Below are 26,356 nucleotides of genomic sequence, written 5' to 3'. Positions count from 1 at the left end.
CTGAGGATTCCCGAGGCCACGGCCACTGCCGTGAGATACGAGTGTTGTCGTTGGGTTCAAATGTGATGACTTAGGGAAAACAGCCGCAGACTTCCAGCAGTCACACCAGTGCGCTGTAAAAGTACATTTACTTTTCGAGAGACAAGGTATGACCTTTCAAAACTCGAAGACTAGGCGAGAGAAGCTGGCACTGTGATTTTAAAAAATGTATGACGTTTTTTTTTTGGGCTTTCTGCTGAATAAGCAGTCGAAGTTATCAAAAACAGCAAGTTCAGGAAACAGTAGTCAAGTCACACAGCATCCGTGAAGAGATAACAGTATGTGAAAGGGAAGAGAAATACCGCGAGTAGTCTCACTCGCTTCAGAGTGCGTTCTGACCTGCGAACGTACAAAGGAACAAAGATAATAGTTTTGGGGGGGAAATAATATAAAGTAGTAGAATTACATGATTCACCAAAGGTGACTGAGGATGACATACTTCCACTCTGGGTTTTGTGGGTTCTGAGTTGCATCAAAACACCCATATGGTAACTGTAGACTTCCACATTTGGAACAGCTGAAGTGGTCCTTTCCTTCCATGGCTTACGTTTCACCCTCCAAATGCTCCAAGTGAATGGCTTCATGACTCTCCATACCAAGTTAAACGTTCCTACTCCATTTTAAGTGAGCATGCGCCAAATAGTCCTTGGCGGCAGCAAGGAGGTTGCATTTCTTCAAGGACATCCTTAAATTGTTACTTCACTAGGTAAAGCACATTCTTCTCAGTGTATCTCAGTTCATGTCACAATAATAAACTAATTTATTGCCACCCCACCACCATCATCCAGCCAAATCATCCCTGGCAAATAATATGTAAAATCCTCAACACACTTGACACCAGCAACCCTTTCCCTTCTACTTTCCGATGGTATTTACTCCTCCTGCCATTCCTGCAAATTCAATGTCCTGTCTCATTTCGATTCTGTTTACTGACCCTCTGCTTTCAGTACTTCATGCAATTCAGTCTGAACCTGAGTGGCACCCTTCTATTTGTTATGTGCTCTGTGACCTACTGGCCTCAGGATTCAAGTTCAAAGTAAATTTTTTATCAAAGTACATATATGTCACAATATACATCTTTTAGGATTTGTTTTCTTGCAGGCATACTCAGTAAATCCAAGAAACACAATAGAATCAATGAAAGACCATACCCAACAAGACAATCAAACAACCAATGTGTAAAAGACAACAAAGTGTGCAAATAAAGAAGAGCAAAATAATAAAAAATAAATAAGCAATAAATATTGACAACATGATGGGGGCGAGTGAAGTTATCCCCACTGGTTCAAAAGCCTGATGGTTGAGGGCTAATAACTGTTCCTAAACCTAGTAGTGTACATCCTGAGGCTCTGTACCTTCTTCCTGATGGCAGTACTGAGAAGAGACCATGGCTGGGTGGTGGGGTTCTGTGATAATAGATGCTGTTTTTCTGCGACAGTGCTCCATATAGATGGAGGGGAGAGCTTTACCCATGATGGATTGGGCCATATCCTCTACTTTTTTTTGGATTTTCCATTCAAAGGCATTAATGTTTCCATACCAGGCTGTGATGCAGCCAGTCAATATCCTCTCCACCACACGTCTATAGAAGTTTGTCAAAGTTTTAGATGTCATGCCAAATTTTCGTAAACTTCTAAGGAAGTAGGAGGACTGCTGTGCTTTCTTCGTAATTGCATTTACGTGCTGGGCCCAGGATAGATCCTCTAAAATGATAACACCAAGGAATTTAAAGTTGCTGACCCTTGATGAGGGCTGGCTCACAGACCTCTGGTGTCCTCTTCCTGAAGTCAAAAACCAGCTGCTTGGTCATGTTTACGTTGAGTGAAAGGTTGGTGTTGTGACACCATTCAGCCAGATTTTTAATCTCCCTTTTAAATGCTGATTCATCATCACCTTTTAGTCAGCCTATGACAGTGGTGTTGTCAAATATGGTATTGGAATTGTGCTTAGCCTTACAGGCAGAAGTATAAAATTAGTAGAGCAGGGGGCTAAGCACACAGCCTTGTTTGAATTCAGATTCAAACTTCTGTTCTTAATTATAGTTCTCATTTTTTTCTTTTTTAGGATGGTCTGCTGTAGTGGGATGAAGTATTTCTGTTTATAAGGTGAATGTGTGGAAACCTTCCATTCCAACTGCTGTCAACTAGCTACTGGATCCTCTTGGATTTTTGAAAAAAAAAGAATATTGATATCATTTCTACCATTTAAATATTTCCTCTTAGCTAAAAGCCTACTCAAATGGAATTGAAAAGAACAATTTCCACAGATCCAGGCAATTCAGTGCTTTTGAGACAAAAATGCAATTTTGACTGCTTTATAAAATTCCCCTTCAAAAATTTCTACATTCACAACTAAATATTACAAGATGTTTGGATCTGTTGAAATATCTTTGCATCTGATGTGACCAACTTCCCTTCTGCTAAGTTCTGCATAATGGTATATATTTCCAGTGCAATTTCACACAGATGATTTCAATAGCCCTGACTAGTTTTTGAAAATTGGTCCTATGTTTACTGTACTTGCAAAACCAGGCAATAAATTGATGTAAGGATTGTAAAGATATTTTTCAACAGGTTTGGTGACTTTTCTTGTGATAGAAAACACAATGAGGAGGGATTGAGCCACAGAGAATGATATTTTTTGTTGACTACTAATTCAGTTCAACCAATAATGCTAATTGGGAGCATAAATTGGAAATTTATTGGAATACTAAGTAGATTGATAACTTCACTTAAATAAGTTAGTTTAACACTAACTTTGTTAGTTCACTAATTCAGTTTCATTAGTTTTTTTATTGCTACAATGTTGTTTGTCTTTGTTGGTTTTGTAATAGAGGATTGAATGTACCTTTTTCAATTTTGGAACTTTGTTATTTTGGAAGCATATCATATAGTGTCGATTTCCTGGCTTAATCTCTCAGCGGTCTTAGTTTGTTTTAAAGTAGCTGCTGCATTTTGTCAACAGAAAATAGTTACTCCAAATGAACAACAATCTATGCAAAGGATTGCCTCAGAGCTGTTGGAGAAATTCAAATTGCTGCACTGAGAACTGTGCGTCGAAACTGGAGCAGCTTGCAGCAAGTATCGACCTTTTGTTGACTCATGCTGTGTGTTTGTGGTTTGAACACAGTTTTGAATGGTCTGTGCCGCCCGTCCATTGTTGCTCAATCGTGAGGTGCTTGCCCGAGGGTTTGTCGCTTTGATTTATTGAAGTGCTGAAATATTCTGGTTGCCGATGTTTGAATTGAAGGCTGTTTCTTCTGTCTGGTTTTAAGCACTGTAGAAGCGCAGACAGTTAGTTGACTACATTTATTGAACCGAATATCGCTGGTGCAGTGGGTGAACAAAGAGTTAATTGTGAGTGGTGCAATAAGGAGAAAGTAACATTTGTGAATCGAAGAATGGAAGTGATGTCAGCGGTCCTCACATCAGGGCTGGAAAAAGAGAAATTAAGCTTACTTTAGCAGGTAGAATTGAAAGTTTTCAAAAGGAATTTAAAATAAATGTGAACAAAATTAAAGGCTTAATACCATTTTGGGTGGCAGGGTGGAGATACATCTATATCAGAGGTGTAAGTCACTCCTTCCCTCCGCTAGCCTGTAGGTCACCCTTGGGCAAAGCATAACCTGATCAATGTTACGTGATGGCATGGAAACGGGGTGGATGGTCGTATGAACAGCTGCTGCACATCACAAGTCCTAGTTTTGCGACTACTGATGCCAGGCAGATAATCACTGAAGAATGATAATGGCTGGGTAACCATCTTGTTAATTGCCCAGAAGCAGGCAATGTCAAACTACTTCTGTAGAAATATTTGCCAAGAACAGTCATGGTCATAAGACCATGATCGCCCACATCGTACGACACAGCACATAATGATAATAATGAATACCATCAATTAAGGATCTTATGGGAAATAAGGAAAATTACTTGCAAGTGCAATCTCATCTTGAGGACTTGACTAGTCTCCGTGAAGCTGTTGCTAAGCAGCATCACATGTTGATCTTATTATTTCCCAAGGTCAAGCAAGAAAAACAGAATCAGTGTTTTTCAAACAGATGACTTACTAGTGCACTCTTCTTCTTTTTCTTCAGCTGTCCATCGATTTTTGATGATGACTGAGGCCTGGGCAAGGTTGTATGGAAGACCTGCAGTTGCCCAAGCTGCAAGTCTCCCCTCTCCACACCACCGATGTTGTCCAAGGGAAGGGCATTAGGACCCATACAGCTCGGCACCGGTGTCATCGCAGAGCAATGTGTGGTTAAGTGCTTCACTCAAGGACACAACATGCTGCCTCAGCTGAGGCTCGAAATAGCGACCTTCAGATCAAAAGACCAACGCCTTAACCACTTGGCCACGCGCCACACACTAGTGCAGTCATGGAGGATATGAAACAATGTTTAACCCAAAAATGTTCCATTGAAGGTGATGTTGCTTCAACAAGTGAATACGTGTTTCACCTTCCATCAGACGATGTTTGTCAAATTCCAAGGCAAGTTTTGACTACGCATAGAACGGAGGTCCCACAGGATGATACAGACCTGAGCAACAGTGTGTTGAATGTCAGTGCTCGAAGCTCTACTGCAGGCAGAGCATCTTCTGTATCTAATACATCCTCTGCAAGCATTAAGATAGAGGCTGATTTAGCTGCATTAATTACACAGCAACAATTATCGAAGGACAAACGTGCACTGGAAGAGCAAGAGGAACAGCTACGGAAAAGAGAGGAGCAGCTTAAGCTGCAGGAAGAAATTTGCATGTAGGAGGCCAAGATTAATGTGCTAAGGGCTTCATGTGTGCCAAGTGGTGAAAGTGCTCCAGCAGGACAGTCCTATGGTGTGAGTTCTGATATTGATAGGGCACAGAAGGTAACACAAACAGTTAATGTCAATGTTGATTCATTTGTTCTTCAAGTGTCTGTGAAACATGAACATGACCCCCCCCCCCCCCCCCGCCCCAAGAGATTGTTCAGGGTTTTTACACACAGCCTGCACTAATGAGTACTCTGAATCTATGTCATATCGAACTGCTCTTGTTTTGGACAATAGATGTTAGAATAGTATTATTGATATTATGAGGAAACAAAATGAAATAACAACCTTGTTGGTACAACGACAACCAACGCATTTCATCATTGCCTAAAAGAGATTTTCAAATCTTTGATGAAGGTCCGTGTAGTATCATGCATTCATGAGGGCTTTTGAAAATAATGTTGCAGGCAAGACTGACAGCTATAGTAAACACACGGTCTCGGCCCAAAACATTGACTGCTCGTTTCAACGGATGCTGCCCGACCTGATGAGTTCCTCCAGCTTGTTTGTACGTGTTGACAGCGATAGTGACTGCCTGTATTTCCTTGAACAGTACACTAGGGGTTGCCCTTGAGAACTTATCAGAAGTTGCCAGCACGGAGAAATCTGCAGATGCTGGAAATTCAAGCAACACGCACAAATTGCTGGTGGAACGTAGCAGGCCAGGCAGCATCTATAGGAAGAAGTACAAACGACGTTTCAGGCCGAGACCCTTCGTCAGTCCTGCATTCCACCGGCATTTTGAGAAGTTGCCAGCATGTTGACACTAAGAAACGATCATTAAAAGCTAAGGTTTTGCGATGGGAACATTTTGGTAATGAATAGAAAATTGTGTCTGCCTACATGCAGGCCCTTTCTTGGGTACCTATCAAATCTGAATAAGTGAAAACACTTAAAGCCTACAATCTTTTTCTCACACAAACAAGAGAAAATCTGAAAATGCTGGAAATCCAAAGAATACACGCAAAATGCTGGAGGAGCTCAGCAGGCCAGGCAGCATCAATGGGAAAAAGTAGAATCAATGTTTCAGGCTGAGAACCTTCAGCAGTCATTTTCTTAGAGGGTGTTGCAAAGCTATGGAAGAAGTCCAGTACATAAATGAGCTGGACATGCCTGCTAATATGTCAATTATCATATGTCAATGCACTATGTGCTTAGGGATAAATGGAGAATGGTCTGAAAGCAGCAAGAAAGATATAACCTTAAGATTACTTTCACTGACCTTGTTGATTTTATTGATGGGTAAGTAAGGATTACTACACACCCAGTGTTTGGAAATGTACAGAATGCTACATCACCAACAATAAGCAAAGGTGTAAACAAAACTAAGTCACAATATCATTCTAAAGCTAAAGGAAGCAGCTTTGCCACTACTGTGGCCACTGTGAGAAGTAAAGGAAACACTTCTTTCTTTAATGATTCTTTAGCCAGCGAGTGGTTCTTTGGCCAGAGATTGGTAAATCTGTGGAATTCATTGCTATAGGCCGCTGTGGAGGCCACGTAATTAGGTATATTTAAAGCAGAGGTTGATAGATTCTTGATTAGTTGGAGCATGAAGGGATATGGGAGAAGGCCAAGAAATTGGAGCTGAGAGGGAAATGGATCATCCATGATGAAATAATGGAACAGACTCGATGGACCAAATGGCCTAATTCTGTCCTGACGAAGGGTCTCGGCCTGAAACGTCGACAGTGCTTCTTCTTATAGATGCTGCCTGGCCTGCTGTGTTTCACCAGCATTTCGTGTGTGTGGCCTACTTCTGCTCCTATTTCTTAAGGTCCTGTGCTCTAACTGAGGCTAGAACTAATGAAACGGAAATAGTTAATCAGTTTGTCTGTTCTGCAAGGGTGAACATCGGATACGTACCCTCGGCTGGAGAAAAGGGCTCTTTGTGAAAAGAAATGGCTTCTGCTTGGCTATCTGTGCATAGGACTCATCAGCAAGGGCTGCAGGAAGCATCGTTCATGCATGGTGTGCAATGGCAAGCATCGCAGCAGACATCATAGTCACTCTGAAGAAAAGGGTGCTGATTCAAAACATCTGCTATTTATTTATATCTGCATTTGCACAGTTTATTTACAGTTAACAGTTCCTGATATTTACAGTTTACATTTACTGTTCTATAGATTTGTTAAGTACGGCTGCAGAAAAAGAATCTCCGGGTTGTACGTGGTGACCTGTATGTGTTACTCTCAGGCTCGGCCAGCAGGCGTACGTCTAGGGGAAGACAACTTCTGGCTCCGCCAAACTGAGAAATCTTGTTTGTGTGGATGCTGAGTGATGTGTTGCCCAGTTACTAATCCGCACTGCAAAATATCAGACAGTACACCAGACATATAACTTTATAAATCTTAATCTGAATATAGGGTTAGTAAAGAAAGTAAAAAGAAAAAGAGCCCATTTTAAGGCAGAAAGTCAAAAGTGCACATTGGAGTTCACTGATACAGCTATTCATCAACCATCGACCTCCTCTGTGCGTTGCCGACCTTCGGACCCTCGCTTCCAGTCCACTCCGTCTGGTCTCCCAGCTCCCTCCACACGCGTCTTCCTTCTTCTTCTCTTGCTGACAAAAAACTGTGAAAATCTCTCTTCCAGACTCACAAGAAAGAGCAACATCCCTCTCATTGGATAACATACATTCCAAAGTCCCAGTTATCTCTAGTCAGAACCCAAACATTGCTGCTACAGAGAAACCATTACATTAGCAGCGAAACTTTACAGCATGTTGCATATGTACTTTGATAATAAATTTACTTTGAACAAGCTGCGAAAGAAACAGACACAGCAATGAGTAGTGCCCAGGTATCTAATGGCTTTACAAGGGCTGGTGATCATGATTGTAAACTTCCAGTACAAGTGCAATCTAAGAAGGGTAACAACACGGTGGTTACTTATGCTTTCCTAGAAGTACAGAAGTGCTTGGAACAGCTCCATGAACAAGCCCAACCTCACAGGAAAAAGGACACACATTATCTTACACACCATGGGTCAAAAGAAGATCGTGAGTAGCTGCATTGTTTCATGATTGGAAGGGTCTGGCTTAGATAATGAAAACTATTATGAACTACTTAACATCTATATGCTGAAAAGTATGCCTGTCCATAAATGGAACATTCCACGAGAGGGGGATTTCCAGGGATGGTCTCACCTAAAGTGTGTGCATTTGACAGCGATTGATTCAGAAGCTGAGCTGCTAATAGAGCCAAATGTGGCTAAAGCATTGGAGCCATTGCAAGAGATTCACAGTCTTAATGATGGACCTTATGCAACCAGAACAGTATTGAGCTGGACTGTTAATGGACCACTGAAAGGAGACAATGGTGGTGGGAGAGACTGCAAAGCATCTCAGGTTTGAACTAAAATGAGCTTTGACAGCAGCAGTTTAAAGCAGACTTCCCTGAAAGCAGTCTGGATGAACAACCTAGTTTGTCAAGAGAAGACCAAAAATTCATAGAGCTGGATGCAAATTCTGTAAAACTGGTGGTTGGCCACTACCAGATTAGTTTATCTTTGAGAAAGAAGGGGGTGAACATGCCAAATAATAGGAGGATTGCAGAACAGCATGTTCTAAATCTAAGGAAGAGGTTTAAGGACGATTTGTCTTTTCACACTGACTACACAACTTTCATGTGATGTCATCTCCAAAGGTTATGCCGAAAGAGTGCCAGCAGAGGATCTGGAAAGCAGTGATGCAGAAGTCTGATATATTCCACATCGTAGTGTTTATCACCCCAGAAAAGGGAAAGGGAAACTTCATGTTTTGTTTAGTGTGGAGTGACTTTTCAGGGAATGCTACTTAATGCTCTGCTTTTACAAAGATCATACTAGCTCATTGATTGGATTCGTAGCCAGATTCATAACCAGTAGTGATCATGGCAGAGATTGAATTAATATTTCACAGGTTGAGGTACCAGTGGAAGATGCAGATCTGCTGAGGTTTCTCTAGTGGCCTGATGGTGACCTCAGCTCTGATATGGTGGACTTTTATATGGTGGTACATCTCTTTAAAGTAACTTCATCACCGAGCATTGTCAACTTCACTCTTAGGAAATGCACAGAAGGCAATGAAGAACAGTTCTTCATTGATGATAGATAAGGTTTTGCATTGTTTCTATGTTGACGACTGACTTGTGTCATTGTCCTCTGAGGAAGAAGCGGTGTCTCGCTATTCTGACCTTATATCCATTTTTGCTAGAGGTGGCTTTAGAGTCACAAGGTGGATAAGGAACAGACACAGTGTGCTAGTTGTGATACCAGAAGAGCAAAGAGTGAAAGACATGAAGAATTTGGATTTGGATCAAGGTATACCTTCAGTGGAGAGAGTACTGGGTGTGCAATGTTGCATTCAGTCTGATTGCAAATTTAAGATCACAATCCAAGATAGACCAATCACCAGACAGGGGATCCTCTCCACAGTTAGTTCCATCTGTGATCTTTAGGAATCTTGAGTCCAGTGTTGCTATCTGCTAAGAAGATCCTACAAGATCTATGTAAGTAAGTGCTTGGCTGGGATGACACTATACCAACATCAGTTGCTCATGAGTGGACAAGCTGGCTGGAAGAAGTCTGCCAATTGGAAGACTTTAAAGGTTGTTGGGTATTTGAAACCTCTGGAGTTTGGAGAAGATACTGCTGCATAGTTACACCATTTTACAGATGCAAGCAAAGATGGTATGGAGCAGTGATCTACCTATTGTTGCACAGCATGCACTGTCAGGTGCACTGTGCTTTTATCATAGGAAAATCTACTGGGGCTCTGGTGAAGTCAGTTTCCATCTCTCAAATGGAGCTCACCACTGCTACAATGGCAAGCCACTTGAACACGTGAAGGAGGGAGTTGCATGTGCAGTTTCAGAACTCAGTGTTTTGTTCTGATAGTATTTCTGTGCTGAAGTATATCAAAAATGAAACTTCCAGGTTCCAAACCTTTGTCGCAAACAGAGTTTCAGTAATTCTTAAGGTATCACAAGCATCTCAGTTGGAGGTATGTAAACATCTAGTAATGTGGCATCTAGGCAGTTGAAAGTGAAAGCATTCCTGAAGAGTGAGACATAGGTGTCAGGGCCTCAATATCTTCTTCAGCCTGAAAGTGAATGGCCTGTGAATCCCAATTGTTCTGGAGAACTTCTGCCAGATGACCTGGAAGTCAAGGGGAATGTTACAATGAATGCTATGTAAATTGAAGGGAAGGTGGATGCAGTAACACGTATAATCCATCATTTCTCATCTTGAATCTGTTTGAGAAAGACAAGTGACCTGGATTGTTTCTTAGTCACAAGAGAAAGCAAATGAATATTTGCTCACTGACTTGGATGAAGGACGACAAGGGTATTCTTTGGGGTGGGGGGGGGGGGGGAGAGAGAGAAGAGATCGAAAAGGCCAAGGATCAGACCAGGTGAGATTGTCTCTCACTGGAGGAGTTCAGAAAGGCTGAAATGGATATCATTGGGCTTTGCCAAAGAAAGAGATTTCCAGATGAATTCTTAAGTTTACAAAGTGGAGAAAGTGTGAAAAGGAACAGCCATATTTTCAAGCTCAATCCAGTCCTTGAAGATGGTGTTTTGAGAGTTGCTGGACAGCTTAATAGGGCAGCCATGCCTGTAGAGTTTAAACATCCTGTTATACTGGCAAAGGATATTCATATCTCAGACGTTATTCTGAGGCCGTTATATGAAGAGGTGGGACATGGTAACCATATGTTATCCATTTGCACCAAAATGACTGGATTCCCAGTGCCCATACAGTGTTAACAAGAATCCTGCCTTAGTGTGTTGTTTATCACTGGTTGCAGGCAGCTCCAGGATGCTAGCACATGGCAGATCTACCTTTGGACAGGGTCTCTCCAGATAAACTTACATTTACAGGTGTAGGAGTAGATTACTGTGAGGTGAAAAGCTAAAAGAGTACAGTGAAGAGGTATGGGGTCATATTTACCTGTCTAGCTACACGAGCTGTTCACATTGAAGTGGCATCTTCTTTAGATACAGATTTCTTTGTTAATGCACTTTGATGCTTTATAGCAAGACAAGGACAGGTTTGTGAACAGTGCTCTAATAATATGACAAACTTTGTTGGAGCTATGTGCAAGTTGCGAGAAGGTTGATGCTGCATCACCACTCAACTAGCTGATCTGTCTCGCCCCTGTATGTCTATTCATCATCATCTGAAATACTGCTGACTATAATTGTGTCATCAACAAATTTATAGATGGCATTTGAGCTCTGTCCAGCCACACAATCATAGGTGTAGCAAGAGTAGAGCAGTGGGCTAAACACACATCCATGAGGTGTGCCATTGTTGATTATTGGCGAGGTGGCGATGTTATTTCCGATCCACCCGGACTGTGGTCTTCCAATGAGGAAGTAGAGGTTCCAGTTGCAGAGGGAGGTACAAAGGCCCAGGTTTTGGACCTGTAGGAATGATTGTATTAAACGCTGAGCTGTAGTGAATGAACAGCATCTTGACATAAGTATTAGTGTTATCCAGGTGAACCAAGACAGCTTTAAGAGATAATGAGAACACATTTGCTGTAGATCTATTGTAGCAGTAGGTAAATTGCAATGGGTTCAGGTTCTTGCTGAGACAGGAGTTCATTCTAGTCGTAACCAATCGCTCAAAGCATTTTATCACAGTAGATGTGTGTACTACTGGATGATCATCATTAAAGCAGCTTACCCTGTTATTCTTGAGCACTGGTATGATTGTTGCCCTTTAGAAGCAGGTGAAAATGTACAACTGTAGCAATGAGAGATTGAAAATGTCTTTGAACACACCCACCAGTTGGTTGGCACAGGTTTTTAGAGACCTATCAGGTACCCCTTCAGGGCTTGTCACCTTGCAAGGGTTCACCCTCTTGAAAGATGATCTGACATCGGCCTCCAAGGCAGACATCACAGGGTGACCGGGTGCCGCAGGGATCCTCATTGCTGTAGTTTTATTCTCTTTTTCAAAGTGTGCATAAAAGACATTGAACTCATCTGGGAGTGAAGCATCTCTGTCATGTGCTTTGTTGAAAGTAATGACCTCTAAACCCTGCCAGAGTTGACATGGTTCAGATTCCACTATCATTCAGAAATGTTCTTTTGCTCTTAACATAGCCCTCTGGAAGTCATACCTGGCCTTGTGTAGTCCTGGATCACTAGACTTGAATGCAACTACCGGTGCTGCTGTCTAGTCTCTGCCTGTACTCAGGGAGCAGAAGTACAGCCAGGTGATCAGACTTCCCAATATGTGAGCGTGGGGTGGCATGGTAAGCACTCTTGATGGTTCTATAACAGTGATCCAGTGTGTTGGCTCCTCTAGTTTCACAACTGGTATGTTGGTAATAATTATTTAGAGATCTTTTCAAGCTGCCCTAGTTAAAATACCCCCAAATGATGAGGAAGGCATCTGGGTTGGCTGTTTCATGCCTGTTGATTACGTCGCTCTGTGCATCTAGAGCCTGTTTGATACAAGCCTGAGGTGGGACATACACCACTATCAAGATGATGGCTGAAAATTCCTGCGACAGATAAAATGGACGACACTTGATTCCAAGATGTCCCAGGTTGAGTGAGCAGGACTGGGACAGCACTGCCATATTTGTACACCACAAGGAGTTAATCATAAAGCATACTCCACCTCCACTGCCTTTGAAAGACTCAGCAGTCCTATGTTGGTGATTTGTGAAGTCAGCGGGCTGTATCACTGCATCTGGAATGGCGGGGATAACCAAGACTCTGTGAAACACAAAAACACAACAGGTATTAATGTCCCTCTGGTAAAGCAATCTTGCTCTTAGATCATCAATCTTATTTACCAGAGACTGTACATTTACCAGTAGAATAGTGCTAGCCAAAACCCTTGTCTCCTTAAATGAACTTTTAAACCAGTGTGTCATCCTCTCTTCTGCTGTCTTAAAGGGAAATGTACCAGCCAACAGAGATCCTCCAAGATTCGCTGACTTTGAGTAACAATAGATTTTTTAGTTGCCTTAAAACAATGTCACTTACTGTATTGTCCATGGCTGTAGCTGAGGATTTCAGCTGTAGCAGTCTAAATACTTGATGATTTCCATCAGAGCTGCTCACACAAATCTTAATGGCACCCTGAAAGTTGAAACTCAGTTTCCTCACAGGAGACATTGTGGTTTAGCAGATGAATGTGTGGCTGAGAAACTGGTGCAGGTGGTAGGGCGCAGGGATTCAGGTTTATGAATCATTAGGATCTCTTCTGGAGAAGTTATGACCTTCTCCAAAAGGGATGAGTTACACCTGAGGGAGTCCAATATCCTTGCGGGCAAGTTGGCTTGAGTTGTTCAGGGTGGGTTCAAACTAACTTAGGGGGTCGGGAACCAGAGTGATAGCACTGAAGATGAGGTTATTGGTTTACAAACAGGCAATGTGTAGTGAGACTCATAGCAAGGAGAGGCTGAAGATAGGGCTAAGTTGCAGTCAACAGTATGAGTGGCAACATAAAAAACGGAAAAATCGAAAAAGGTGAATACAGGACTAAAGGTGTTATATTCGAATACACATAGTATACAAAATAAGGTCGATGAACTTGTAGCACTGTTACATATTGGCAAGTATGATGTTGTAGGCATTATTGAATCATGGCTAGAAGATGATTATAGCTGGGAGCTTAATGTCCAATGATACACATTGTGTCGAAAGGACAGACAAAAAGGCAGAGGGGTTGGTGTGACTCTGTTGGTAAAAAATGAAATGAAATCATTAGAAAGAGATTACCTCTATCAGAAGGTCTTAAATCATTGTAGATAGGGTTAAGGAACTGCAAGGGTAAAAAGACCCTGATGGGAGTTATATATGCCCCCTCCCCAAACCGTAGTAGGGATGTGGTCTATAAGTTACAAAGGGAGATAGAAAATGCATGTCAGAAGGGCAATGTTACAATAGTCATGGGGGATTTCAATGGGCAGGTCGATTGGGAAAATCAGGTTGGTGCAGGATTCCAAGAAGGGGAATTTCTGAAATGCCTATGAGATGGATTTTTAGAGCAGCTCGTGGTTGAGCCGATGAGGGGATCAGCTCTTCTGGACTGGGTGTTGTGCAATGAACCAGAATTGATTAGAGAGCTTGAAGTAAAAGCACCATTAGGGGAAGTTATCATAATATGATCGAATACTTCCTGAAATTTGAGAAGGAGAAGCTGAAGTCAGATGTATCATTATTATAGTGGTGTAAAGGAAGCTACAGAGGTACAAGAGAAGAATTGGCCAAAATTGATTGGAAAAGAACACTTGCAGGGATGATGGCAGAGCAGCAATGGCTGGAATTTCTGGAAGCAATAGGAAGGCTCAGGATATATACATCCTGAAGAGGAAAAAGCATTCCAAATGCAAGATGACACAACCATGGCTAACAAGGGAAGTCAAACCCAACACAAAAGCTAAAGAGAGAGCATATAATAATTAGTAGGAAGTTGGAGGATTGGGAAGCTTTAAAATACCAACAGAAGGCAAATTAACACGAGTGAATCTGCAGATGCTGGAAATAAATAAAAAACACAAAATGCTGGCAGAACTCAGCAGGCCGGACAGCATCTATCAGAGGAGGTAATAACGACATTTCGGGCCGAAACCCTTCATCAGGAGTGAAGTAACATGGGATGGTCGAGGGGGGATAAGAAGTAGGGGGAGGGATAAAGTAGAGAGCTGGGAAGTGATAGGCTGGAGGGAAATGGGCTGGGGGAAGGTGGAGAATTATGGGAAATAAAAGAGAAAGAAAGGTAGGGCTGGGGGGAGAGATTATAGTGAGGGGGGAAAAGAGAGAGAAAGAGAACCAGACTAAAATAATAGATAGGGATGGGGGTAAGGGTGGGGGGGGGGGGGGGGCTGGGTATCAACGGAGGTCAGTGAGTTGGATGTTCATACCGGCAGGAAGGAGGCTACCTAGGCGGGAGATAAGGTATTGCTCCATGGACCTGCGTGTGGCCTCATCTTGATGGTAGAGGAGGCCATGGACAGACATGTCGGAGTGGGAGTGGTCTGTGGAATTGAAGTGTGTGGCCAACTTAAGGTCATTGAGAAGATAAAAATGGAATGTGAAAGGAAGCTACCTAATAACATTAAAGACAATACCAAAAGTTTCATCAAATACATGAAGTGTAAAAGAGAGGCAAAAGTGGATATTGGACCTTTGGAAAACAATGCTGGACAGTTAGTAATGGGATACAAGGAAATGGCAGATTAACTGAATAAGTATTTTGCATTAGCCTTCACTGTGGAAGATGCTAGAAGTATGGTGGAAGTTGCAGGTGTCAGAGGTCATGAAGTGCATGAAGTTACCATTACTAGGGAGAAGGTTCTTAGGAAACTGAACTGTCTGAAAGTAGGTAAGTCACCTGGACTTGATGGTGTACACCCCAGAGTTCTGAAAAAGGTTACTAAAGAGATTGTGAAGGCCTTAGTAATGCTCGTTCAAGAATCACTAGAAGACAGGAAAATTGCAAATGTCATTTCACTCTTCAATAAGGGAGAGAGGCAGGAGAAAGAAAATTATAGGCAGGTTAGTCTGACCTCAGTGGTTAGGAAGATGTTGGGGTTGATTGTTAAAGATTGTGGTTTTGGGATAATTGGAGGCACATAGGTTGCAGTCAGCATGGTTTCCTCAAGGGAAAATCTTGTCCATCTTGCCTGACAGATCTGTTCAAATTCTTTGAAGAAATAACAAGCAGGATAGATCAAGGAATTGTGTACTTGGATTTTCAGAAGGCTTTTGACAAGGTGCCACCTATTAGACTGTTTAACAAGCTATGAGCCCATGGTATTACAGGAAAGATTCTAGCATGGATAAAGCAGTGGCTGATTAGCAGGTGGCAAAGAATGGGAATAAAGGGAGCTTTTTCCATTTGGCTGCTGGGACCAATTCTTTTTACACAATATGTCAATGATTTGGATGATGGAGTTGATGGCTTTGTTGTAAAGTTTGAGATGATATGAAGATAGGTGGAGGGGAGGATAGTTTTGAGGAAATAGGGAGGCTACAGATGGACTTAGAGTAGGAGCATGGGCAACAAGTGGTAGATGGAATACAGTATAGGGAAGTGTACAGTCTTGCACTTTGATGGAAGAGATGAAAGGTTTGACTATTTTCTAAATGGAGAGAAAATACAATACTTTTTTAAAAACTTTTTTTATTGAGTTTTCTGAGTTTTCAAATGATTACAGAAAGAAAAAAATATATACCCTTCCCCCCTCCCCCTAACATCCCTATAGAAAAAAAGAAAAAAAAAGAAAGAAAGAGTGCCTGGATATCGGAAGATCCCCACATGCTCCACGGAGTTCGTAATAACTTTAGTATATATATTTATTTATTTCCCCAAATAACCAATTATTTTATCTTCGGAGCACCTATATATTTAATCCTGTCTTTTGTAAATAAGGGCACCAAATTTTCAAAAATGTTTCATATTTATCTCTTAAATTATAAGTAATTTTTTCAAGTGGAATACAGCTGGAAATTTCATTCTTCCAACGATCTATACTTAAGTATGAATCTGATTTCCAAGTAACTGCAATAGCCTTTTTGGCTACTGCCAGTGCAATTTTTATGAATTCTTTCTGATATTTATTCAATTTGGGTTTCGATTTTATCCCTTCAATATCGCCTAATAAAAATAATATTGGATTATGTGGAAGTTGTGTTCCAATAATTTGTTCCAATAAAACTCTTAAATTTGTCCAAAAAGGTTGAAATTTAGAACAAGACCAAGTAGAATGTAAAAAAGTACCGATTCTTGGTTACATCGGAAACACTGATCAGATAAATTTGGATTTAATTTATTTATTTTTTGTGGTGTAATATATAATTGATGTAAAAAATTATATTGCACTAATCTTAACCAGACATTTATTGTATTTGTCATACTATCAAGACATAGTCTTGACCAATTTGTTTCTTCAATTTTAATATTCAAGTCACTTTCCCATTTTTGTCTTGACTTATGGATTCCTTGTTTAATTGCCTGTTTTTGAATCAAGCTATACATACAAGAAATAAATTTTTTAGTTTTTCCTTTTTGAATTAAAGTTTCTATTTCATTAGATTTCGGCAATAACATTGTTTGACCTAATTTTTCTCTTAAATAAGCCCTTAATTGGAAGTAACAAAAAAGAGTGTTGTTTGATACTTTATATTTATTCTTTAATTGATCAAATGACATTAAAATACCTCCTTCAAAACAATCTCCTATATATCTAATCCTTTTTTGAAACCAATTATATAAAAGTTGATTATCCATTGTAAAAGGAATAAGTCTATTTTGAATTAAAGATCTCTTTGCTAATAAAGATTTCTTTGTCTCATCATCAACATTTATCTTATTCCATAAGTCAATAAAATATTTTAATATAGGAGATTCTTTCTTTTTCCGTATCCATTTAGATTCCCATTTATATATAAAATCTTCTGGTGTATTTTCTCCTATTTTATCTAGTTCTATTCTAATCCATGCCGGTCTATCTTTCTCAAAAAAAGATGTAATATAAGTTGATTTGCTTTATAATAATTCTTAAAATTTAGAAGTTGTAACCCTCCTAGATCAAATTTCCATGTCAATTTTTCCAACGATATTCTTGACACCTTTCCAAAGAAACTTCCTCACATATTTATTTAACTCTTGAAAAAACTTCTGGGGTAGTTGTATTGGTAGTGATTGGAATAAGTATTGTAGTCTAGGGAATATATTCATTTTTACGGTATTTACCTACTAATGTTATTGGTAATATCATCCATTTATCAAGATCTTCTTGAATTTTTTTCAATAATGGTAAATAATTTAATTTATATAAGTTCTTTATATCATTATCAACTCTTATACCTAAATATTTTATACCGTTTGTCAGCCATCTAAATTGAGTTATTAATCAACATTGACTATAATCTCCTTTAGTAAGAGGTAAAATTTCACTTTTATCCCAATTTATTTTGTAACCTGATTATTTTCCCATATTCTTCTAATCTAGAGGATAATTTACGCAACGAGTGCAATGGGTTTGTTAAATAAAGCAGAACATCATCAGCAAATAAGTTAATCTTGTATTCTTCCTGGTTAACTCTGAAACCCTTAATATCTGGGTCCATTCTAATTAATTCAGCTAATGGTTCTATCGCCAACACAAATAAAGCAGGTGATAATGGACAACCTTGCCTAGTTGACCTTGTTAACAAATGGTGTTGAAATTTGACCATTTGTCACTACTTTAGCTTTGGGATTAGTATTTAAGGTTTTAATCCATTTTATAAATGATACTCCTAATCCATATTTTTCCAATACCTTAAATAAAAAATCCCATTCCAATCTATCAAATGCTTTTTCTGCATCTAAAGCAACTGCCACACTCATTTCCTCCCTCTTTTGAGCCAAATGAATTATACTAAATAACCGAGTTACATTATCTGCCGATTGTCTATTTTTAATAAATCCTGTGTGATCCATATGTATTAATTTTGGTAAGTATTTAGATAATCTGTTAGATAAGATTTTTGCTATTTTTTATAATCAGTGTTTAACAAAGAAATAGGTCTATATGATGTTGGCTTTAAAAGATCTCTATCTTTTTTTGGCAATACTATTAAAATAGCTTTCGAAAAAGATTCTGGAAGTTTATGTGTTCTTTCCACTTGATGTATTAACTCCATAAAAGGAGGAATTAATAAATCTTTAAACTTTTTATAAAATTCAGACGGAAAACCATCTTCTCCTGGAGATTTATTACTTTGAAATGATCCTAGAGCTTCTTCGACCTCTTTTAATGTAAAAGGCATATCTAATCCCTTCTGTTCTTCCGTATTCAATTTTGGAAGAGTTATTTGTGATAAAAACCTTTCTATCTTGACATTATCATTTTGTGATTCTGATTTATACAATTCAGAATAAAAATATTTGAAAGTTTCATTAATTTCCAAAGGTTTATAAGTAATTTTATTTACTCTTGTTCGAATTGCATTTATCGTTTTAGAAGTCTGGTCTGTTTTTAACTGCCATGCAAGGACCTTATGTGATCTTTCACCTAGTTCATAATATCTCTGTTTAGTTCTCATAATTGCTTTTTCTGTTTGATATGTCTGAAGTGTATTATATTGTAACTTCTTGTTAATAAGTTGTCTTCGTTTTTCTTCTGTCATATATCTTTGAGATTCTTTTTCTAATTTTGTAATCTCTTTTTCCAATTGATCTATTTCTATCATATATTCCTTCTTAATTTTAGAAGTATAACTTATTATCTGACCTCTCAAATATGCCTTCATTGCTTCCCACAATATAAATTTATCATCAACTGAGTGTGAATTTGTATCTAAAAAGAACTGAATCTGCTTTTTCATAAAATCACAAAAATCTTGACGTTTTAGTAATATTGAATTAAATCTCCATCTATAAATTGATTCCTCTTTATCTATCATTATCATTGTCATTAACAAAGGAGAATGATCTGACAATATTCTCGCTTTATATTCCATATTTTTCACTCTGTCTTGAATATCAGAATCAGAATCAGAATCAGACTTTAATTGCCAAGTACCTATGCACATACAAGGAATTTACTTCCGGCAGATGTTGTCTCTCTGCTCATAACATTAATAATGATAAATATAAATGAAAATATAAATTGTACATACAGGTAGTGCAATCCAAGTAATAGTTAGCTGACAGTAACCGGCAGTTAACTGTTCAGCAAAGTGACCGCAGTAGGGAAAAAACTTCTCCAGTGCCTATTAGTCTTAGTCTGGAGGGATCTGAAGCGCCTACCAGACAGAAGCAGATCAAACAGTCCGTGCGCAGGATGGGAGGAGTCCTTTATGATGTTCCCCGCCCTCTTCTTCAACCTGGAAGAGTACAGGTCCACAATAGAGGGCAGGGAGGCTCCAATAATGCGCTCGGCAGTCCTCACTGTGCGCTGTAGTCTGGTTCTATCCTGCTTGGTGGCGGCTCCAAACCACACAATGATGGAGGTGCACAGGACAGACTCAATGACTGCAGTGTAGAATTGCAGCAGCAATTCCTGAGGCAGACCGTATTTCCTCAAGAGCTGCAGGAAATACATCCGCTGCTGGGCCTTCTTCAGGATGGAGCTGATGTTCTGCTCCCACTTCGTTGATAATAGGATAATAGGAAAAAATCTATCCTTGAATATGTTTTATGTCTATTTGAATAAAATGAATAATCTCTTTCTTTTGGGTTAATTCTTCTCCATATATCAATCAAATTTAAATCTTTCATCAATGATAGAGTTAATTTTGCTACTTTTGATTTTGTGACAACCTTGTTGATCTATCTAAAACTGGATCTAGACAAAAGTTAAAATCTCCACCTATTAATATTTTGTCATGTGCATTAGCCAAATTCAAAAAGACCTCTTGTATAAATTTTACATCATTTTCATTTGGTGCATAAATATTCATGAGTCCATAGTTCTGAAAAAAATTGACAATGTATAATTACATATCTCCCCGCCAAATCAATTAATACGTTTTGTATTTTAATTGGTAAATTTTTATTAACCAAAATTGCAACTCCTCTCGCCTTTGAATTAAATGAAGCTGCAATAACATTTCCAACCCAGTCTCTTTTTAATTTCTGATGTTCTATCTCTGTTAAATGTGTTTCTTGTAAAAAAAAGCTATATCTATTTTCATTTTTTTAATGTATGTTAAGATTCTTTTTCTTTTCACCGGTCCATTAAGCCCATTAACATTAAAACTTTAAAAATTCAGTATATTAGTCATTATTTTTAATTATGTTACTCCAATCTATAATAATACCTAATCTTTCAACTTTCGTGGTATCTTGGGAAATCTTTTTAAAATTCTCCATGTTGCTATGTGTGTCCCCACCGATCATCCAGGCTGAAAGATAGAAGAAAAATAGATTATAAAGAAAAAAAACAAAATACCCCCCTACTAATGTTGTGGAAAAAAAAGAACACAACATTACCCCCCTCTGTTGTACGGGTCAATCGCCATGATTACACACGTGAATCCCGCAGTAATCGATCCAAAACTCCCCAGACCCCCGCAACATAAAAAAGTATATATATATATTAGAAAAAAAATACTATTCTCAATTAGTATTTCTGAAATTTTGCCTTTCTCCCCTGTATCATCCTTAAATGTCCATCACTTCCATTCACTGTCTCTGTCTTCATCTTTAATCCATTACGCTTGGAAATCTCTATGTGTAGTTAGTGAATAGTTGGGAGTTTTTGTGCAAACTCCTCTGCTTCTCGATAATCGGTAAAAAATCTTCTTTTTCCATCCTCCAAAAAAATTATCAGTGTTGCTGGGTGACGCATTATAAATTTATAACCCTTTTCCCATAAAGCTTTTTTCGCTGGGTTAAATTCCTTCTTTCTCTTCAAAAGGTTATAACTTATATCAGGATAGAAAAGGACTGCTTTCCCTTCTATCATCAATGGCCTATTTCTCTTTTTGGCACATTGGGCAGCCGCCTTCAGGATCTTTTCTTTATCTTGGTATCTTAAGCATTTTATCAAAATTCATCGTGGATTTTGATCAGCTTGAGGTCTTGACCTTAAGGCTCTCTGAGCCCTTTCAATTTCAATTAGAGTTTCTCCTTCCATTTCCAAGTTTTCAGGGATCCATTTTTGAAAAATTTTTATTGGATCTTCTCCTTCTATATCTTCTTTAAGTCCAACAATTTTAATATTGTTTCGTCTACTAAAATTTTCAAGCTTATCCATTTTTTCCAACAATTGTTTTCTTTCTGATGTCCAGGCAGTAATATCATCTTCCATTTTATTCATTCTTTCAACCATGTCTTCCGTTGTAGCTTCCAAATCTATAATTCTCTTTTCCATTTTTCCCTGTCTTTTTGTCATTTTATCAAACATAATCTCCATATTTATCTTTTTTTGATTACTTTTAATGCGTTTAATTTTTCTAATTTTAACATTATTTGCATCAAAGTCTTTTCTCTATTTCCAGAAAAACTTTTACCTCCATCTTCATCTGATTTTTCCAGAGAATCTGAATCTACCTCAGATTCACTTTCACTTTCGGTTTCAATCGTAACTGGGATTTGTAGTTCTGGTTGCTCTCGTTTGCGCATGCTCCTTCCTTCACGTTTGCGCAGTTCTCGTTGGTCTTTTTCTTTAGAAATGGTCGATGTTGCCGCAGTTTCCTGATCTGTATCGCCGGAGGTGAAATGTACCTGAGCCCGCGGTTCTTTGGCAGAAGTGGGCCTTGATTCTGTTCCAACTTGCGTTGTCTTCATGGTAGTAGTTTTCTTCATCTTCTGCTGTGAGGCATAACTTGAAACAATCCGGAGTAGTTTATAAGTAACTTTTAGAAAGTATTGACTAACTTTTCTTCACTTAAACATTAATTTACTGATTTTTTACGGGAGAGCTGGGTTCCCGCGTCTCAATCCTACGTCGTCACGTGACGTCCCCCCAAAATACAAAACTCTGAGGCGGAACGGGATTTGGGAGTCCTTCTGCAGGATTCCCAAAAGGTTTGCAGGTTGAGTCTGCTTTGAGGAAGGTAAATGCAATGTTAGCATTCATTTCAAGAAGACTAAAATATAAAAGCAAGGATGTAATGTTCAGACTTTATAAACCACTGGTGAGGCCCATGGAGTATTGTTTGCAGTTTTGGGCCCCTTATCTTAGAAAGAATGCGCTGAAACCGGAGCAGGTTCAAAGGAGGTTCATGACAATTATTCTAGGATTACATGGCTTGTCATATGAAGAGCTTTTGATGGCTGTGGGGTTTATTCACTGGAATTTAGAAGAATGAGTGGTGACCTAATTGAAACCTGTTGAATGATGAAAGGCCTTGATAGAGTGGATGTGGAAAGGATGTTTCCTATGGTAGGAATGTCGAAGACCAGAGGGCACAGCCTCAAGATAGAGGGGCATCCTTTTAGAATGGAGATGAGGAATTTTGCCAGAGAATGGTGAATCTGTGGAATTTGGGTTGCCATAGGCAGCTCTGAAGGCCAAGTCTTCATGTATTTTTAAGGCAGAAGTTGATAGGTTCTTTATCACTCTCTCACCTAGAGGGGGTCAGTTGTGCTGTGAGGATTACATTCCTTGACTTCTCTAGTGCCTTTAACACCATCCAGCCCAAGATCTTAAGGCACAAACTAACGGAGATGGGTGTAGACTCTCACATGGTGGATTGGATAGTGGACTACTTGACAGATAGACCTCAGTATGTGCGGTTGGGAGACTGTAGGTCTGACACGGTGGTCAGCAGCACAGGGGCGCCGCAGGGAACCGTACTCTCTCCGGTTCTGTTCACCCTGTACACATCAGACTTCCAATATAACTCGGAGTCCTGCCATGTGCAGAAGTTCGCTGATGACACGGCCATAGTGGGGTGTGTCAGGAATGGACAGGAGGAGGAGTATAGGAAACTGATACAGGACTTTGTGATATGGTGCAACTCAAACTACCTGCGTCTCAATATCACCAAGACCAAGGAGATGGTGGTGGACTTTAGGAGATCTAGGCCTCATATGGAGCCAGTGATCATTAATGGAGAATGTGTGGAGCAGGTTAAGACCTACAAGTATCTGGGAGTACAGTTAGACGAGAAGCTAGACTGGACTGCCAACACAGATGCCTTGTGCAGGAAGGCACAGAGTCGACTGTACTTCCTAAGAAGGTTGGCGTCATTCAATGTCTGTAGTGAGATGCTGAAGATGTTCTATAGGTCAGTTGTGGAGAGCGCCCTCTTCTTTGTGGTGGCGTGTTGGGGAGGAAGCATTAAGAAGAGGGACGCCTCACGTCTTAATAAGCTGGTAAGGAAGGCGGGCTCTGTCGTGGGCAAAGTACTGGAGAGTTTAACATCGGTAGCTGAGCGAAGGGCGCTGAGTAGGCTACAGTCAATTATGGATAACTCTGAACATCCTCTACATAGCACCATCCAGAGACAGAGAAGCAGTTTCAGCGACAGGTTACTATCGATGCAATGCTCCTCAGACAGGATGAAGAGGTCAATACTCCCCAATGCCGTTAGGCTTTACAATTCTACCGCCAGGACTTAAGAACTTTTTAAAAGCTATTATTAATGCTTTTTGAGATAGTGATTTAGATGTATATCATATTTTTTTTTACTGAGTTAAGTATTGTATGTAATTAGTTTTGCTACAACAAGTGTATGGGACATTGGAAAAAAGTTGAATTTCCCCATGGGGATGAATAAAGTATCTATCTATCTATCTATTAGTCAGGGCATGAACAGAATACAGGGAGATGGCAGGAGATTGGGGCTGAGTTGAAAAATGGATCACCCGTGATGAAATTGTGAAACAGACTCAATGGGCCAAATAGCCTAATTCTGCTATTCTGCTAATTCTGCTAATCATGGACCACACACACATCAAATGAAGAAGTTCTCAGAAGAGCCCAAGCAGTTAGATCACTCATATCAACAATAAGAGAAAGACAACTCAGATTCCTAGGACACATCATGCGGAAAGATGGACTAGAAAAATGCATACTCTCTGGAAAGATCGAGCGGAGCAAACCTAGAGGAAGATGTCGGCTTATGTACATCAAAAGCCTAGCCATTGAGGAAATGGAAGTCATCCAAAGAACGAGGGATAGATTTGTATGGAAAACCATGGTCACCAACGTCCGCATCAGATACGGTACCTAGACAGACAGACAATATCTTCTGGTCTTATGCTTATAGTTGATGACACAGTGCCTTGAAGTTCTTGGATTGTGAAAAGAGTCATTCAAGTCTTTCCAGACAGAAGAGGATTTGTACAGCAGGTGCACATCATGACCAAGACCAGATGTCTGTACAGGCTTATAACAAAGATCTGTGTCTACAACTCTAGAAATTTGACTTGATTTCCTGACTTGACTGAGAGTGCTGGAAAAGATCACTCTGTATTGGACTTGGTGCTGATAAACTCTGGCCTAGATGACTGTATCAAGACTTGACTGGACATTTGTATAAATATTAAGATGTTTATCACTGAATATTTAATGTCTCCTATTTTTAGTAGTATGTAGTTGTAGTTATTATAGTGTAATAATTAAGCTGTTGGGATGTCAAAGCCACGTACCTATTATCTGTCTGTTGGAGCCATGTATCTATTTTCTGTCGGTGGTACATTTACTATGGTAATCTGGCACGGTGGTTGACATGTTGTAGAAGCAAATGAATGTAGCTATGTATTCACATTTGTGATTAGTTATTATTTAGTCCAGTGGAGAGTGGTTGAGTCACGCAGAATGATTTTTAATTGATTTAATTTGACCACTTATGCTAATTGGGACCTCTAATTGGAACAGCATCAGAATGTTAACTAGATTGCTAACTTCACTGAAGTACATTAGTTCAACTGCTAACTTCGTTATTTCACTAATTTTAATTCTATATTACTAATTTAGTTTCATTAGTTTTTTTGTCACCGCAAGTTTTATCGTCTTTGCTGGTTTTGTAATAAAGGTTGTCATAGCTGGGGGTGGTAGTGGGGATAAGCTCCCACTACCTATAAAGTGCTCCAAATGGGTTTCCGGTGATGTCATCGTCGAGAATGGCAGCTTAAGTCACTAGCTCCTCCAGAAAAACGCGTATTAAGCCCCATTAACCCGTCAAATATAATATTTTTCAAAAAATATTTGAACTGAAAAGAGGGGCAAGAATGGGGAGAAGAAATGGAAATTAAGCGAGTGGCACTCCTACCTGACCGCGTGCTAGCAAGATGGCTGCCGGGCCTCATTCAGACGAAGCAGCGAATGTCTTCGAAATCCTGAAATAATGGAGGTCCAGAAAGATATAAAGCAGCAGCTCCGTGATATTAAGGCAGAGCTCACCAGCGTTAATCAAAAAATAGCGGTGGCAGAGACTCGCATTAAGAAGGTGGAAGATTGCGTTCAAAACGTGGAACGGATACTGAGCAAGACAATAAAAATAATACATCACCAAGAAGGTAAACTGCTTGACCTGGAGGGAAGATCACGGCAGAAAAATATCAGTATCTACAACGTTCCCGAAAAAGCGGAGGGCTCGTCCATGACGGAGTTTGTCGAAAAGTTACTGCGGGATGCGCTGGAGCTTCCCCTGGCTATGGAGCTGAAAGTCGAAAGAGCGCACCGCGCGTTAGTCCCAAAACCTACCCAAGATAGAAAGCCACGCTCAATTATAATTAAATTCCTTCAGTACAGCACCAAGGCGGAGATTCTACGAAGGGCCTGGGGTAAGAAGATAGTGTTTTTAGAGGATAAATTAATATATTTCGACCAAGATTACCCCCCCCCCCGCAATCCTCCAGAAACACAAAGAATACTCCGAAGTAAAACGAGTATTAAAGCAAAATAAGATTAGATTTCAAACTCCGTACCCTGCTAAACTTCGAGTGTTTTATAACAACAGGACGCAGTTGTACCAGACAGTGGAAGAGGCGACTACAGACATGAAGGCCAGAGGGTTGCCCGCCAGCATGACCAAAACGAAAGAAAGCCTGGCTGATGAATTGTCCTGCTCGGCTTGGGAAATAGTGCGAGAAACGAGAAGGCAGGAG

At 39.8% G+C, this 26,356-nt stretch overlaps 1 long non-coding RNA gene across 1 annotated transcript; it reads left to right on the top strand.

The window, feature by feature from the left end:
* The first annotated feature begins 9 nt into the window (after positions 1-9).
* On the top strand, positions 10-2,602 carry LOC140724996 (uncharacterized). The gene is made up of 2 exons (XR_012098233.1): positions 10-146; positions 2,104-2,602. It is a non-coding gene; the product is annotated as an uncharacterized lncRNA (long non-coding RNA).
* Positions 2,603-26,356: the final 23,754 nt, after the last annotated feature.

Source organism: Hemitrygon akajei, chromosome 3, assembly GCF_048418815.1.
Source record: "Hemitrygon akajei chromosome 3, sHemAka1.3, whole genome shotgun sequence".
In the NCBI taxonomy this organism is placed as follows: Eukaryota; Metazoa; Chordata; class Chondrichthyes; order Myliobatiformes; family Dasyatidae; genus Hemitrygon; species Hemitrygon akajei.
The sequence above is the reverse complement of the archived record's forward strand: the minus strand, read 5'-3'. Positions and strand labels throughout refer to the sequence as shown.